Raw genomic sequence first — 14,448 nt, 5'->3', positions numbered from 1 at the left:
CTACAGGACTACGCACAGCTGCAACGAGCATGGCTAAGAGAGTAAAAGTAACATGTATGCCAGCCAAAAAGGGAGTGACTTTGATGGTGTGGATATGAAATGTTGGGTTGACAACAAACCACATGGTCCAGGCTATAAGCTACATTGTAAACGCTCTAAGCCACAAAGCACAAGCTATAAGCTACATGTGACAAGATAAAAAGGGAAACAATACATGCACAAAAAAAAGATCTGCGCTATAAGCTACATTGTAAACGCTCTAAGCCAAAAGCTACATGCTACAAGATAAAAAGGGAAACAATAAAAAGGCTCAAAAAAAGGGTCCACACGATAAGCTACATTGTAAACGCTACAAGCCACAAGATGAAAAGGGAAACAAGACAGATAACAAAAAGGTCCACACTATAAGCTACAATGTCACAACTCCTCGAGTCACAAGGTGCACACTGCAAGATAAAAAAAAAATGTACACGCTACAAACTAAAGAGCTACACGGTTGTCCAGCTGGCGAGTGCGTTCCCATGCATTTTATTAGCCAATAGAAGCATTGGACTTTGGGGTGGAAAAATCCAAATCAATTATCAATTTGATTTTGTTCTAAGCTCTCTGCGCAAGCAGGTTTGGTCCGAGTCTGTCGCTCCGAACACAAGTTCCACTGGCTGATATTTGATTTTTCCAAAGACAGCCCTGGCCAGACTCCACCAGCAAAAAACACACACACACACAAAGTGCTACACCAGACTAATCACTGAATGATAAACAATCAGTGGGTGAAAGGGAGATTACATGTCTGTGTGCTCGGTGATAGATGGAAGATGGACAGAAAAGTAAACACACATTTTAACCTATGTCCATCCCTGCCATTGCAGCTTCATCCTGCCGGTAGAATATTTTTTTTAAAAAAGAGGGGAAAAAACTCAAAATACTATGAGATGCATGAGGCAGCGCATCCTCCGATTTTATTTTGTCTCTCTTTTGTTGTGGCCTAGCTGGCTCACCCACCGTCAGTCACTCTGTTATTTCGGTAACAGAGATCCTGGGCTTGGCTGTGGAATGTACAGCTGTCTGGCATATGGATAATACTAGATTTTAATTTCCAAAAACAACCCCCCCCCCCCCCCCCCCCCTCCGATATGCTCAATCCCCAGAAATGGGGGGAGGAGGCAATGGACAGCAGAGGTACAGAAGTGCGGAGTGTCTGTTTTTCATGGGAGAGCTGAAGGAACATGACGCAAACTAGTTTCAGGGCTTTTTAAGCCCATCATGAATATTATATGGATGAATAGTAGAAAGGAAAGAACATCCCAACACATTGATCTCCGATATGTACGCTGAGCAGTTATTTTTACTTGTGCATTTGTTTTCTGCAAGAAATACAAGCGAAGCATTATTGTTTCACCTGAGGCTCCAACGCATCGTAGGGTGTTTGCGAGAAGGTAAACAAGAGGTCCGACAACAACAACAAATTAACAGCCCATCTTATAGTCAGGCGTCCTTCTGGACATTGGAACCGGGTTTTGTTTTCGGTTATCATTCCTCCTGTTTGTACAGAACATAAACAGCGATTTACTAAAATGATGGGGGACAAAAGAAATGCATTCAAACATTCATCTGAAGCCAAAATAAGGTCTGTGTTCATCAAAAGTTACCGATTACAAGTCATTTGTGTCACTCCATTGAAGCTTAACCGGTAAACACAATACTGGGAAACACAAAGAGGGAGTTTTGTGCTGATAAGACTTTTTTTTGGAGGATGTACAATGGCTGAAGCTTCGTGTCAACTTCAGTTAAACGTTGGAATATATTTTTGCATAGAACGAACTGTGGATGTTGTTCACCGTCTCTTTTAATAGCCGATATGGAGAGGAGGAATGATGACAGCAACAAAACCTGCTTCAACATTCACCTTTATCAAACGTGAACTTGTCCTTGGCTAAAACTTGACCGACCTTTCGGCAGATGCGATTAGCTGACGGGCTAACTCACCATCCAACCTGCAAAACCATATGATCAAGTACACAAGTTCATTTAACAGACAACAGTCCATGATTGCAGTTAAAATGTTTAACGGAGGCATCACCACACCGATAATCGACTGAAGTCAGATACGATTCTGTTCCAATTTAGTCAAGATAATCGATTATAGTGAAAATAATGATGGTGAAAGTCTCTATGAACTTAAAGCAAAAGGGATTTGATTGGTCAGACAATCTATCCGAGAACAGGGAGCGCTTGACACACACACACACACACACACACACATAATTGCCACCAGTGTATACGTGTAACTGACTGGAAGCCAGATATTACTGACCACAAGTATGACCATGAGGAGCTGTGCAGAATATTAAATTACGACAATATAATCGTGTACTCAGGAAAGGCTACGGCGACAGCAGACATTACACTGCACACAAGAACTACAAGCTGTTGAATGCAGCCAGATTAATTCAGACCATCACAGAGACAACAGTTAAAGTACAAACTTTGTTTACCATTAACAGACAAAAATACCAGCTCACTGAACAGAAAACAATCATCTCTTTAACGTCCTTTAACTGAATCTTCTACGAGTCACTTGGCAACTTCTGGACAATTAACCAGCTGATCAGCAGCCATTTGATTTCCAATCAATATGTTTTAAATCAAATCATGAGAGTTGGACACAAATTAGTTCAACTGCTTGTTTATAACTAAAAACTCCAAAATTTGACCTTTTCGCTTGAACCATAAAAAAAAAGCACCGTACAGCCGACATCTGTGGCCCAAATATTTACAACGGAGCATGAAATCAAAAACACGAGATTAGAAGCCGCCATCATCCATCTGATGCTGAGGAGACTTGATTTACCAATACTGGTAAAGTTTGTGTAAACCAGCCAAGAAAGACCATCACTCAAATTCAGCAGGCAAATATGGTCAAAAAAACTTTACTGGTAAATCCTGTGCAGCTCCAAATAACATTTCCATCCATTGATGTGATCATATTGGTCATTCTAGTTAATGTTTTCAATACAGCTCAAAAAATAATAAATGTGATGTCGACCACTAGCAGTCAGTTCTTGTGACTTGTATACATCCATCCGTGTATTTATCATCTGTAACCACTCAGGGTCGCAGGAACTTGTATACATGATAAGTAATAATGAATCCCCTTAAAAAGGCTTGAAGATTGTCTGGGATCTTTACTTACTTGACAAGGGACGCTTATCTAAAACTAAATGTTGGAGGGTGGGGGGGGGGGGGGGTTCAGGACTAAACAACTCTGGGAAACTGTGACAGGCGCTTTTTACTGTTTTCAGATGTTATATATACTAAATAGGATTTAAAGAGTAACTAATAACACAACTAATCCTTAGTTGCAGCCTTAAATGTGTGCGACAAGAAACCTCATTCACGTGCAGCATCAATACTGATAATTAGTCTTTTTCCCTGAATGGTACTTTTCACCAAGTGTGTTTAAATAAACCATCGAATTGAAAATATGTGAACTGCAAATAAACTAAAGTCTCTGAAGTGAAACGAAGGGAATATAACAAAAGCCCACATGGCTGAAGATCTGATTATGTTTTCTTCTCTATTGAATTGAATTAAGCGGGTTTATCTCTGAACATAAACAACACAGAGCTCTCAGGAGATGGTTCAACGTTACACTTTGGTTACCAAACTGAGAACAACAACCACCATTGTGAATTTTAATGGCTTAAATGGGATAAACAATCCGCCATAAGTTACTTACCAAAACAAAGTTAGCAGACGATGCTAACAACTAACAATAAACATGCAATGTTTTTTGAGTGCAAGAACACATTTAAGGAAATAAAACACAAATTTAGATTAAGGAACCAACTAAACTTTGACCAAAACAAATCCTCTCACCTCACATTGCAAAGGCAAATGAAGAAGAAAAAACTAAAACTAAAAAAAAAAAAAAAGTTACCTAAAACCTTAGTATGCATCTTATAACTTCAGAGATTTAAAAAGAAAAAAAGAAAGAAAAGTGGCTTTTGAGCGTGAAATAATAAAGTGATCACAATGTTTAGACTGAAGAGTGCAACTTGGTCGCACACGTTCAGGCTTTACTATAATTACAGGCGAGCTATGTAAACTATGCAGCGGAGTTAACTCACGAGGAATGTGGCGAACAGGGCAGTAAATACCCTTCACCCGACAAAACATGGACGCGATAAACACAATCAATTAATTATTTATTATATTAGGAACCGTGATTTTTTTTTTTTTTTTTTAAACAACTAACTTTGCGCGGCTGTTGGAAGTGAAAGAAACTTTTTTCCCCCCCCTTCTTCTTCCACGACAGCAGCCAGAAGGATCCGTCTATCTCCTGGCACCAACACTCACACACACACACACACACACACACACACACACACACACAATCTGTTCGGTGAACTAGCTTATTGTTTATAGTAATGTTGAATACATACGAATGAGCATGATATATTCACAGTAAAGACATATTCACACAAAGTCAAGTATTAAAGTTCGGCTGTTGAAACTGGAAACATCGTAAACATGGAGCGCTTGTACCCAGGGACCGCGTTCGCTCCAGCGGTTAGACGGAGCCCCAAAGTAGGGCTCAGACCCGCAAATTGGGAATGAAGTTTTGGGTTCTTCCTTACCTTTTTACCTTCTTTCTTCAAGTTCTCTCTGCGTGGCCGAGACTCATTTCGACGCTATTTCATCGGAGCAGCTCAAGGACAAATTTCCACCATTGTAACCCGACGGAAAACCATAATTTCCCAGCGTTTTTAAATATTTTTTCGGCGGCGTACAGTCCCTCTGCTCCGCGATCCCGTCGGTCTGCGGTCGCGGCTGCTTGATGATGGAGGAGAGCAAATACCAGCCTGACAAAGATCGCATGTGACCGGAACGATGGATCACTCTGTGGCTCGAAACAAATAGCCGAATTTACGGTTGGCAAGAGCGGTTGTTGACGCATGCGCTGGTTCTACCACCTTTCAGGTACCTTCAAATCGGTGTGGAGTTTAAAAATGGATGGAATTTTCAATGAGCTAGTTTTCTAATATTTGTCACATTGAGGAACATCTGGTCATTTTTTTCAGTAGCTATTTTTTCCTGTGATTTTAAATGAATATATATGCAAATTGCATTCTACCATCTAACAAAAACAACAAGGGCTTTAAAGGGCTGATCCATGTATTTTTTTTTTAGCATTAATACTTAAATAAATAATGGTAAACTTAGGCATGAAAAGTAAATGAAATGCACTATTTACCGAGTCAATTTCCTTGCACGTGCAACATACTTGGCCAATACATTATTCTGATTCTGAACAGAATTTTATTGCAATTATTTCAAATCGCCCCTTAATGTTGTAGAATAAACTGTACAGAAAAAAATAGGTAGACAGTTGAAAAATACACCCAAATAGAAGCTTTATTTTTTAGTTTCTTGTCAAAATTGACAAACAAATCTGAGCCTCAGACTCTATCCACAGATGAAGACTCTGGAAAAAACCTAGTACGCCAAAGTACCCCAAAGAGTTTGATTTAAGATTATTTTGTCAAAAATATTAATTGATGAGGCTTTTTAAGAGTTGTATTGAAAAGAAGAGTTTACTCAGCTTTCAATGGTTAAATGTAAACCTCCAGCTACAAATAATATGTAAATAAGCAATCTAACATGTTTGTTTTATGATATAATTTCTAACAAATATTATTGTTGATTCAATATTTTTATATTGTACAATCTAAAAGATTTAACAGTACAAACCACCATTGAAACATAATTATGAAAATAAGTAAATATGAATTATTTTATTACTCATTACTTTTGGTGTCCCGATACAGTGGCAAAGTGAGAACTCTTTTCTTTTTTCCCTCTTTGCTTCCGATAACTGCTGCCCTGTTCAGTCCTGCAGAGACCTGGGGGCTTTTATTTTAAGTCAAATATAAGAGCGACCAAGGCGCCCTCTGGTGTTGATTAAGATAACACCATTTTCACAAACTTTACGACTACTACTTCTCCTACAAATGCTACTTCTTTTTATTGAGAATATTGATTAAGTCTAAATCTAATTTACAAAAGTATAGGGCTGCTTGTATGCAGGTAATTATGTAGTCTTATTAGAAACTCAAGCTGAAACTAAGCCACAGCGACTCTGTGAATGCCCATTTCACACTATTGTAAGCTCTGTTCTTTTCCAAAACTCTGAATCCATAAAATTGAAATCTCCAACTTCCTGAGCAAGGCACTGCTGGGAGTTGAACCCAGGATCTCCTGTTTACGAAACAGGCACTTTGACCAACTAAGCCACAGTGCCTCTGGAAATGCCTATTTCACACTATTGTAAGCTCTGTTCTTTTCCAAACCTACGAAACAATAAAGTTTAAGTCTCCAACTTCCTGAGCAAGGCACTGCTGGGAGTTGAACCCAGGATCTCCTGTTTACTAAACAGGCGCTTTAACCAACTAAGCCACAGCGCCGCTGTAAATGCCATGTTCACACTATTGCAATATCTGTTGTTTTCCAAAACTACGAAACCATAAAATTCAAGTCCATAATTACATGAAAGAGGCACTGCTGGGAGTTGAACCCAGGATCTCCTGTTTACTAAACAGGCACTTTTCCAAAACTGCGAATCCATAAAATTGAAATCTCCAACTTCGTGAGCAAGGCACTGCTGGGAGTTGAACCCAGGATCTCCTGTTTACTAAACAGGCACTTTTCCAAAACTGCGAATCCATAAAATTGAAATCTCCAACTTCGTGAGCAAGGCACTGCTGGGAGTTGAACCCAGGATCTCCTGTTTACTAAACAGGCACTTTTCCAAAACTGCGAATCCATAAAATTGATATCTCCAACTTCGTGAGCAAGGCACTGCTGGGAGTTGAACCCAGGATCTCCTGTTTACTAAACAGGCACTTTAACCAACTAAGCCACAGTGCCGCTGTAAATGCCCATTTCACACTATTGTGAGCTCTGTTGTTTTCCAAAACTCTGAAACCATAAAATTGAAATCTCTAACTTCTTGAGCAAGGCACTGCTGGGAGTTGAACCCAGGATCTCCTGTTTACTAAACAGGCACTTTAACCAACTAAGCCACAGTGTATCTGTAAATGCCCATTTCACACTATTGTAAGCTCTGTTGTTTTCCAAAACTCCGAAACCATAAAATTGAAATCTCTAACTTCTTGAGCAAGGCACTGCTGGGAGTTGAACCCAGGATCTCCTGTTTACTAAACAGGCACTTTTCCAAAACTGCGAATCCATAAAATTGAAATCTCCAACTTCGTGAGCAAGGCACTGCTGGGAGTTGAACCCAGGATCTCCTGTTTACTAAACAGGCACTTTTCCAAAACTGCGAATCCATAAAATTGAAATCTCCAACTTCGTGAGCAAGGCACTGCTGGGAGTTGAACCCAGGATCTCCTGTTTACTAAACAGGCACTTTTCCAAAACTGCGAATCCATAAAATTGATATCTCCAACTTCGTGAGCAAGGCACTGCTGGGAGTTGAACCCAGGATCTCCTGTTTACGAAACAGGCACTTTGACCAACTAAGCCACAGTGCCTCTGTAAATGCCCATTTCACACTATTGTGAGCTCTGTTTTTTTCCAAAACTCTGAATCCATAAAATTGAAATCTCCAACTTCCTGAGCAAGGCACTGCTGGGAGTTGAACCCAGGATCTCCTGTTTACAAGACAGGCACTTTAACCAACTAAGCCACAGCACCTCTGTAAATCCAAGGTTCAAACTATTGTAAGCTCTGTTGTTTTCCAAACCTACGAAACCATAAAGTTTAAGTCTGCAACTTCCTGAGCAATGCACTTTGACCAACTAAGCCACAGTGCCTCTGGAAATGCCTATTTCACACTATTGTAAGCTCTGTTCTTTTCCAAACCTACGAAACAATAAAGTTTAAGTCTCCAACTTCCTGAGCAAGGCACTGCTGGGAGTTGAACCCAGGATCTCCTGTTTACTAAACAGGCGCTTTAACCAACTAAGCCACAGCTCCGCTGTAAATGCCATGTTCACACTATTGCAATATCTGTTGTTTTCCAAAACTACGAAACCATAAAATTCAAGTCCATAATTACATGAAAGAGGCACTGCTGGGAGTTGAACCCAGGATCTCCTGTTTACTAAACAGGCACTTTTCCAAAACTGCGAATCCATAAAATTGAAATCTCCAACTTCCTGAGCAAGGCACTGCTGGGAGTTGAACCCAGGATCTCCTGTTTACGAAACAGGCACTTTGACCAACTAAGCCACAGTGCCTCTGGAAATGCCTATTTCACACTATTGTAAGCTCTGTTCTTTTCCAAACCTACGAAACAATAAAGTTTAAGTCTCCAACTTCCTGAGCAAGGCACTGCTGGGAGTTGAACCCAGGATCTCCTGTTTACTAAACAGGCGCTTTAACCAACTAAGCCACAGCGCCGCTGTAAATGCCATGTTCACACTATTGCAATATCTGTTGTTTTCCAAAACTACGAAACCATAAAATTCAAGTCCATAATTACATGAAAGAGGCACTGCTGGGAGTTGAACCCAGGATCTCCTGTTTACTAAACAGGCACTTTTCCAAAACTGCGAATCCATAAAATTGAAATCTCCAACTTCGTGAGCAAGGCACTGCTGGGAGTTGAACCCAGGATCTCCTGTTTACTAAACAGGCACTTTTCCAAAACTGCGAATCCATAAAATTGAAATCTCCAACTTCGTGAGCAAGGCACTGCTGGGAGTTGAACCCAGGATCTCCTGTTTACGAAACAGGCACTTTGACCAACTAAGCCACAGTGCCTCTGTAAATGCCCATTTCACACTATTGTGAGCTCTGTTGTTTTCCAAAACTCCGAAACCATAAAATTGAAATCTCTAACTTCTTGAGCAAGGCACTGCTGGGAGTTGAACCCAGGATCTCCTGTTTACTAAACAGGCACTTTAACCAACTAAGCCACAGTGCCTCTGTAAATGCCCATTTCACACTATTGTGAGCTCTGTTGTTTTCCAAAACTCCGAAACCATAAAATTGAAATCTCTAACTTCTTGAGCAAGGCACTGCTGGGAGTTGAACCCAGGATCTCCTGTTTACAAGACAGGCACTTTAACCAACTAAGCCACAGCACCTCTGTAAATCCAAGGTTCAAACTATTGTAAGCTCTGTTGTTTTCCAAACCTACGAAACCATAAAGTTTAAGTCTGCAACTTCCTGAGCAATGCACTTTGACCAACTAAGCCACAGTGCCTCTGGAAATGCCTATTTCACACTATTGTAAGCTCTGTTCTTTTCCAAACCTACGAAACAATAAAGTTTAAGTCTCCAACTTCCTGAGCAAGGCACTGCTGGGAGTTGAACCCAGGATCTCCTGTTTACTAAACAGGCGCTTTAACCAACTAAGCCACAGCTCCGCTGTAAATGCCATGTTCACACTATTGCAATATCTGTTGTTTTCCAAAACTACGAAACCATAAAATTCAAGTCCATAATTACATGAAAGAGGCACTGCTGGGAGTTGAACCCAGGATCTCCTGTTTACTAAACAGGCACTTTTCCAAAACTGCGAATCCATAAAATTGAAATCTCCAACTTCCTGAGCAAGGCACTGCTGGGAGTTGAACCCAGGATCTCCTGTTTACGAAACAGGCACTTTGACCAACTAAGCCACAGTGCCTCTGGAAATGCCTATTTCACACTATTGTAAGCTCTGTTCTTTTCCAAACCTACGAAACAATAAAGTTTAAGTCTCCAACTTCCTGAGCAAGGCACTGCTGGGAGTTGAACCCAGGATCTCCTGTTTACTAAACAGGCGCTTTAACCAACTAAGCCACAGCGCCGCTGTAAATGCCATGTTCACACTATTGCAATATCTGTTGTTTTCCAAAACTACGAAACCATAAAATTCAAGTCCATAATTACATGAAAGAGGCACTGCTGGGAGTTGAACCCAGGATCTCCTGTTTACTAAACAGGCACTTTTCCAAAACTGCGAATCCATAAAATTGAAATCTCCAACTTCGTGAGCAAGGCACTGCTGGGAGTTGAACCCAGGATCTCCTGTTTACTAAACAGGCACTTTTCCAAAACTGCGAATCCATAAAATTGAAATCTCCAACTTCGTGAGCAAGGCACTGCTGGGAGTTGAACCCAGGATCTCCTGTTTACGAAACAGGCACTTTGACCAACTAAGCCACAGTGCCTCTGTAAATGCCCATTTCACACTATTGTGAGCTCTGTTGTTTTCCAAAACTCCGAAACCATAAAATTGAAATCTCTAACTTCTTGAGCAAGGCACTGCTGGGAGTTGAACCCAGGATCTCCTGTTTACTAAACAGGCACTTTAACCAACTAAGCCACAGTGCCTCTGTAAATGCCCATTTCACACTATTGTGAGCTCTGTTGTTTTCCAAAACTCCGAAACCATAAAATTGAAATCTCTAACTTCTTGAGCAAGGCACTGCTGGGAGTTGAACCCAGGATCTCCTGTTTACAAAACAGGCACTTTTCCAAAACTGCGAATCCATAAAATTGAAATCTCCAACTTCGTGAGCAAGGCACTGCTGGGAGTTGAACCCAGGATCTCCTGTTTACTAAACAGGCACTTTTCCAAAACTGCGAATCCATAAAATTGAAATCTCCAACTTCGTGAGCAAGGCACTGCTGGGAGTTGAACCCAGGATCTCCTGTTTACGAAACAGGCACTTTGACCAACTAAGCCACAGTGCCTCTGTAAATGCCCATTTCACACTATTGTGAGCTCTGTTTTTTTCCAAAACTCTGAATCCATAAAATTGAAATCTCCAACTTCCTGAGCAAGGCACTGCTGGGAGTTGAACCCAGGATCTCCTGTTTACAAGACAGGCACTTTAACCAACTAAGCCTCAGCGCCTCTGTAAATCCAAGGTTCAAACTATTGTAAGCTCTGTTGTTTTCCAAACCTACGAAACCATAAAGTTTAAGTCTGCAACTTCCTGAGCAATGCACTTTGACCAACTAAGCCACAGTGCCTCTGGAAATGCCTATTTCACTCTATTGTAAGCTCTGTTCTTTTCCAAACCTACGAAACAATAAAGTTTAAGTCTCCAACTTCCTGAGGAAGGCACTGCTGGGAGTTGAACCCAGGATCTCCTGTTTACTAAACAGGCACTTTAACCAACTAAGCAACAGCGCCGCTGTAAATGCCATGTTCACACTTTTGCAAGCTCTGTTGTTTTCCAAAACTCCGAAACCATAAAAATGAAGTCTCCAACTTCCTGAGCAAGGCACTGCTGGGAGTTGAACCCAGGATATCCTGTTCACAAGACAGGCACTTTAACCAACTAAGCCACAGCACCTCTGTAAATCCAAGGTTCAAACTATTGTAAGCTCTGTTGTTTTCCAAACCTACGAAACCATAAAGTTTAAGTCTGCAACTTCCTGAGCAATGCACTTTGACCAACTAAGCCACAGTGCCTCTGGAAATGCCTATTTCACACTATTGTAAGCTCTGTTCTTTTCCAAACCTACGAAACCATAAAATTTAAGTCCATAATTACATGAAAGAGGCATTGCTGGGAGTTGAACCCAGGATCTCCTGTTTACTAAACAGGCGCTTTAACCAACTAAGCCACAGTGCCTCTGTAAATGCCCATTTCACACTATTGTGAGCTCTGTTGTTTTCCAAAACTCCGAAACCATAAAATTGAAATCTCTAACTTCTTGAGCAAGGCACTGCTGGGAGTTGAACCCAGGATCTCCTGTTTACTAAACAGGCACTTTTCCAAAACTGCGAATCCATAAAATTGAAATCTCCAACTTCCTGAGCAAGGCACTGCTGGGAGTTGAACCCAGGATCTCCTGTTTACGAAACAGGCACTTTGACCAACTAAGCCACAGTGCCTCTGTAAATGCCCATTTCACACTATTGTGAGCTCTTTTTTTTCCAAAACTCTGAATCGATAAAATTGAAATCTCCAACTTCCTGAGCAAGGCACTGCTGTGAGTTGAACCGAGGATCTCCTGTTTACTAAACAGGCGCTTTAACCAACTAAGCCACAGCACCACTGTAAATGCCATGTTCACACTATTGCAAGCTCTGTTGTTTTCCAAACCTCCGAAACCATAAAATTGAAATCTCTAACTTCCTGAGCAAGGCACTGCTGGGAGTTGAACCCAGGATCTCCTGTTTACTAAACAGGCACTTTTCCAAAACTGCGAATCCATAAAATTGAAATCTCCAACTTCCTGAGCAAGGCACTGCTGGGAGTTGAACCCAGGATCTCCTGTTTACGAAACAGGCACTTTGACCAACTAAGCCACAGTGCCTCTGTAAATGCCCATTTCACACTATTGTGAGCTCTGTTGTTTTCCAAAACTCCGAAACCATAAAATTGAAATCTCTAACTTCTTGAGCAAGGCACTGCTGGGAGTTGAACCCAGGATCTCCTGTTTACTAATCAGGCACTTTAACCAACTAAGCCACAGTGCCTCTGTAAATGCCCATTTCACACTATTGTGAGCTCTGTTGTTTTCCAAAACTCCGAAACCATAAAATTGAAATCTCTAACTTCTTGAGCAAGGCACTGCTGGGAGTTGAACCCAGGATCTCCTGTTTACAAAACAGGCACTTTTCCAAAACTGCGAATCCATAAAATTGAAATCTCCAACTTCGTGAGCAAGGCACTGCTGGGAGTTGAACCCAGGATCTCCTGTTTACTAAACAGGCACTTTTCCAAAACTGCGAATCCATAAAATTGAAATCTCCAACTTCGTGAGCAAGGCACTGCTGGGAGTTGAACCCAGGATCTCCTGTTTACGAAACAGGCACTTTGACCAACTAAGCCACAGTGCCTCTGTAAATGCCCATTTCACACTATTGTGAGCTCTGTTTTTTTCCAAAACTCTGAATCCATAAAATTGAAATCTCCAACTTCCTGAGCAAGGCACTGCTGGGAGTTGAACCCAGGATCTCCTGTTTACAAGACAGGCACTTTAACCAACTAAGCCTCAGCGCCTCTGTAAATCCAAGGTTCAAACTATTGTAAGCTCTGTTGTTTTCCAAACCTATGAAACCATAAAGTTTAAGTCTGCAACTTCCTGAGCAATGCACTTTGACCAACTAAGCCACAGTGCCTCTGGAAATGCCTATTTCACTCTATTGTAAGCTCTGTTCTTTTCCAAACCTACGAAACAATAAAGTTTAAGTCTCCAACTTCCTGAGGAAGGCACTGCTGGGAGTTGAACCCAGGATCTCCTGTTTACTAAACAGGCACTTTAACCAACTAAGCAACAGCGCCGCTGTAAATGCCATGTTCACACTTTTGCAAGCTCTGTTGTTTTCCAAAACTCCGAAACCATAAAAATGAAGTCTCCAACTTCCTGAGCAAGGCACTGCTGGGAGTTGAACCCAGGATATCCTGTTTACAAGACAGGCACTTTAACCAACTAAGCCACAGCACCTCTGTAAATCCAAGGTTCAAACTATTGTAAGCTCTGTTGTTTTCCAAACCTACGAAACCATAAAGTTTAAGTCTGCAACTTCCTGAGCAATGCACTTTGACCAACTAAGCCACAGTGCCTCTGGAAATGCCTATTTCACACTATTGTAAGCTCTGTTCTTTTCCAAACCTACGAAACCATAAAATTTAAGTCCATAATTACATGAAAGAGGCACTGCTGGGAGTTGAACCCAGGATCTCCTGTTTACTAAACAGGCGCTTTAACCAACTAAGCCACAGTGCCTCTGTAAATGCCCATTTCACACTATTGTGAGCTCTGTTGTTTTCCAAAACTCCGAAACCATAAAATTGAAATCTCTAACTTCTTGAGCAAGGCACTGCTGGGAGTTGAACCCAGGATCTCCTGTTTACTAAACAGGCACTTTTCCAAAACTGCAAATCCATAAAATTGAAATCTCCAACTTCCTGAGCAAGGCACTGCTGGGAGTTGAACCCAGGATCTCCTGTTTACGAAACAGGCACTTTGACCAACTAAGCCACAGTGCCTCTGTAAATGCCCATTTCACACTATTGTGAGCTCTTTTTTTTCCAAAACTCTGAATCGATAAAATTGAAATCTCCAACTTCCTGAGCAAGGCACTGCTGTGAGTTGAACCGAGGATCTCCTGTTTACTAAACAGGCGCTTTAACCAACTAAGCCACAGCACCACTGTAAATGCCATGTTCACACTATTGCAAGCTCTGTTGTTTTCCAAACCTCCGAAACCATAAAATTGAAATCTCTAACTTCCTGAGCAAGGCACTGCTGGGAGTTGAACCCAGGATCTCCTGTTTACTAAACAGGCACTTTTCCAAAACTGCGAATCCATAAAATTGAAATCTCCAACTTCCTGAGCAAGGCACTGCTGGGAGTTGAACCCAGGATCTCCTGTTTACGAAACAGGCACTTTGACCAACTAAGCCACAGTGCCTCTGGAAATGCCTATTTCACACTATTGTAAGCTCTGTTCTTTTCCAAACCTAC

At 41.2% G+C, this 14,448-nt stretch overlaps 1 protein-coding gene and 21 non-coding genes across 22 annotated transcripts in view; all 22 read right to left on the bottom strand.

Annotated features, from left to right (window-relative positions):
* Positions 1–4,886, bottom strand: part of LOC117743725 (bone morphogenetic protein receptor type-1A-like) — a 38,227-nt gene extending 33,341 nt beyond the window's left edge. Inside the window, exon 1 of the mRNA XM_034551501.1 lies at positions 4,641–4,886. The gene's annotated coding sequence lies outside the window, so the exon portion shown is untranslated. The remainder of the gene's footprint in view (positions 1–4,640) is intronic.
* Positions 4,887–6,230: 1,344 nt separating this feature from the next.
* trnat-cgu lies at positions 6,231–6,304 on the bottom strand. The gene has a single exon. It is a non-coding gene; the product is annotated as a tRNA-Thr (tRNA).
* Positions 6,305–6,393: 89 nt separating this feature from the next.
* trnat-agu lies at positions 6,394–6,467 on the bottom strand. The gene has a single exon. It is a non-coding gene; the product is annotated as a tRNA-Thr (tRNA).
* Positions 6,468–6,856: 389 nt separating this feature from the next.
* trnat-agu lies at positions 6,857–6,930 on the bottom strand. Its single transcript has one exon. It is a non-coding gene; the product is annotated as a tRNA-Thr (tRNA).
* A 552-nt stretch (positions 6,931–7,482) lies between these two features.
* trnat-cgu lies at positions 7,483–7,556 on the bottom strand. The gene has a single exon. It is a non-coding gene; the product is annotated as a tRNA-Thr (tRNA).
* Positions 7,557–7,645: 89 nt separating this feature from the next.
* Positions 7,646–7,719, bottom strand: trnat-ugu. Its single transcript has one exon. It is a non-coding gene; the product is annotated as a tRNA-Thr (tRNA).
* Positions 7,720–8,190: 471 nt separating this feature from the next.
* On the bottom strand, positions 8,191–8,264 carry trnat-cgu. Its single transcript has one exon. It is a non-coding gene; the product is annotated as a tRNA-Thr (tRNA).
* Positions 8,265–8,353: 89 nt separating this feature from the next.
* On the bottom strand, positions 8,354–8,427 carry trnat-agu. The gene has a single exon. It is a non-coding gene; the product is annotated as a tRNA-Thr (tRNA).
* A 289-nt stretch (positions 8,428–8,716) lies between these two features.
* Positions 8,717–8,790, bottom strand: trnat-cgu. Its single transcript has one exon. It is a non-coding gene; the product is annotated as a tRNA-Thr (tRNA).
* An 89-nt stretch (positions 8,791–8,879) lies between these two features.
* Positions 8,880–8,953, bottom strand: trnat-agu. Its single transcript has one exon. It is a non-coding gene; the product is annotated as a tRNA-Thr (tRNA).
* An 89-nt stretch (positions 8,954–9,042) lies between these two features.
* On the bottom strand, positions 9,043–9,116 carry trnat-ugu. Its single transcript has one exon. It is a non-coding gene; the product is annotated as a tRNA-Thr (tRNA).
* A 471-nt stretch (positions 9,117–9,587) lies between these two features.
* Positions 9,588–9,661, bottom strand: trnat-cgu. Its single transcript has one exon. It is a non-coding gene; the product is annotated as a tRNA-Thr (tRNA).
* An 89-nt stretch (positions 9,662–9,750) lies between these two features.
* On the bottom strand, positions 9,751–9,824 carry trnat-agu. Its single transcript has one exon. It is a non-coding gene; the product is annotated as a tRNA-Thr (tRNA).
* Positions 9,825–10,113: 289 nt separating this feature from the next.
* Positions 10,114–10,187, bottom strand: trnat-cgu. The gene has a single exon. It is a non-coding gene; the product is annotated as a tRNA-Thr (tRNA).
* An 89-nt stretch (positions 10,188–10,276) lies between these two features.
* On the bottom strand, positions 10,277–10,350 carry trnat-agu. The gene has a single exon. It is a non-coding gene; the product is annotated as a tRNA-Thr (tRNA).
* Positions 10,351–10,639: 289 nt separating this feature from the next.
* trnat-cgu lies at positions 10,640–10,713 on the bottom strand. Its single transcript has one exon. It is a non-coding gene; the product is annotated as a tRNA-Thr (tRNA).
* Positions 10,714–11,792: 1,079 nt separating this feature from the next.
* trnat-cgu lies at positions 11,793–11,866 on the bottom strand. The gene has a single exon. It is a non-coding gene; the product is annotated as a tRNA-Thr (tRNA).
* A 351-nt stretch (positions 11,867–12,217) lies between these two features.
* On the bottom strand, positions 12,218–12,291 carry trnat-cgu. Its single transcript has one exon. It is a non-coding gene; the product is annotated as a tRNA-Thr (tRNA).
* A 452-nt stretch (positions 12,292–12,743) lies between these two features.
* trnat-cgu lies at positions 12,744–12,817 on the bottom strand. The gene has a single exon. It is a non-coding gene; the product is annotated as a tRNA-Thr (tRNA).
* Positions 12,818–13,633: 816 nt separating this feature from the next.
* Positions 13,634–13,707, bottom strand: trnat-agu. The gene has a single exon. It is a non-coding gene; the product is annotated as a tRNA-Thr (tRNA).
* A 189-nt stretch (positions 13,708–13,896) lies between these two features.
* Positions 13,897–13,970, bottom strand: trnat-cgu. The gene has a single exon. It is a non-coding gene; the product is annotated as a tRNA-Thr (tRNA).
* Positions 13,971–14,321: 351 nt separating this feature from the next.
* trnat-cgu lies at positions 14,322–14,395 on the bottom strand. Its single transcript has one exon. It is a non-coding gene; the product is annotated as a tRNA-Thr (tRNA).
* Between the last annotated feature and the right edge of the window lie 53 nt (positions 14,396–14,448).

This window comes from Cyclopterus lumpus, chromosome 15 (genome assembly GCF_009769545.1).
Source record: "Cyclopterus lumpus isolate fCycLum1 chromosome 15, fCycLum1.pri, whole genome shotgun sequence".
In the NCBI taxonomy this organism is placed as follows: Eukaryota; Metazoa; Chordata; class Actinopteri; order Perciformes; family Cyclopteridae; genus Cyclopterus; species Cyclopterus lumpus.
This window is presented reverse-complemented; position numbering and strand designations above follow the sequence as displayed.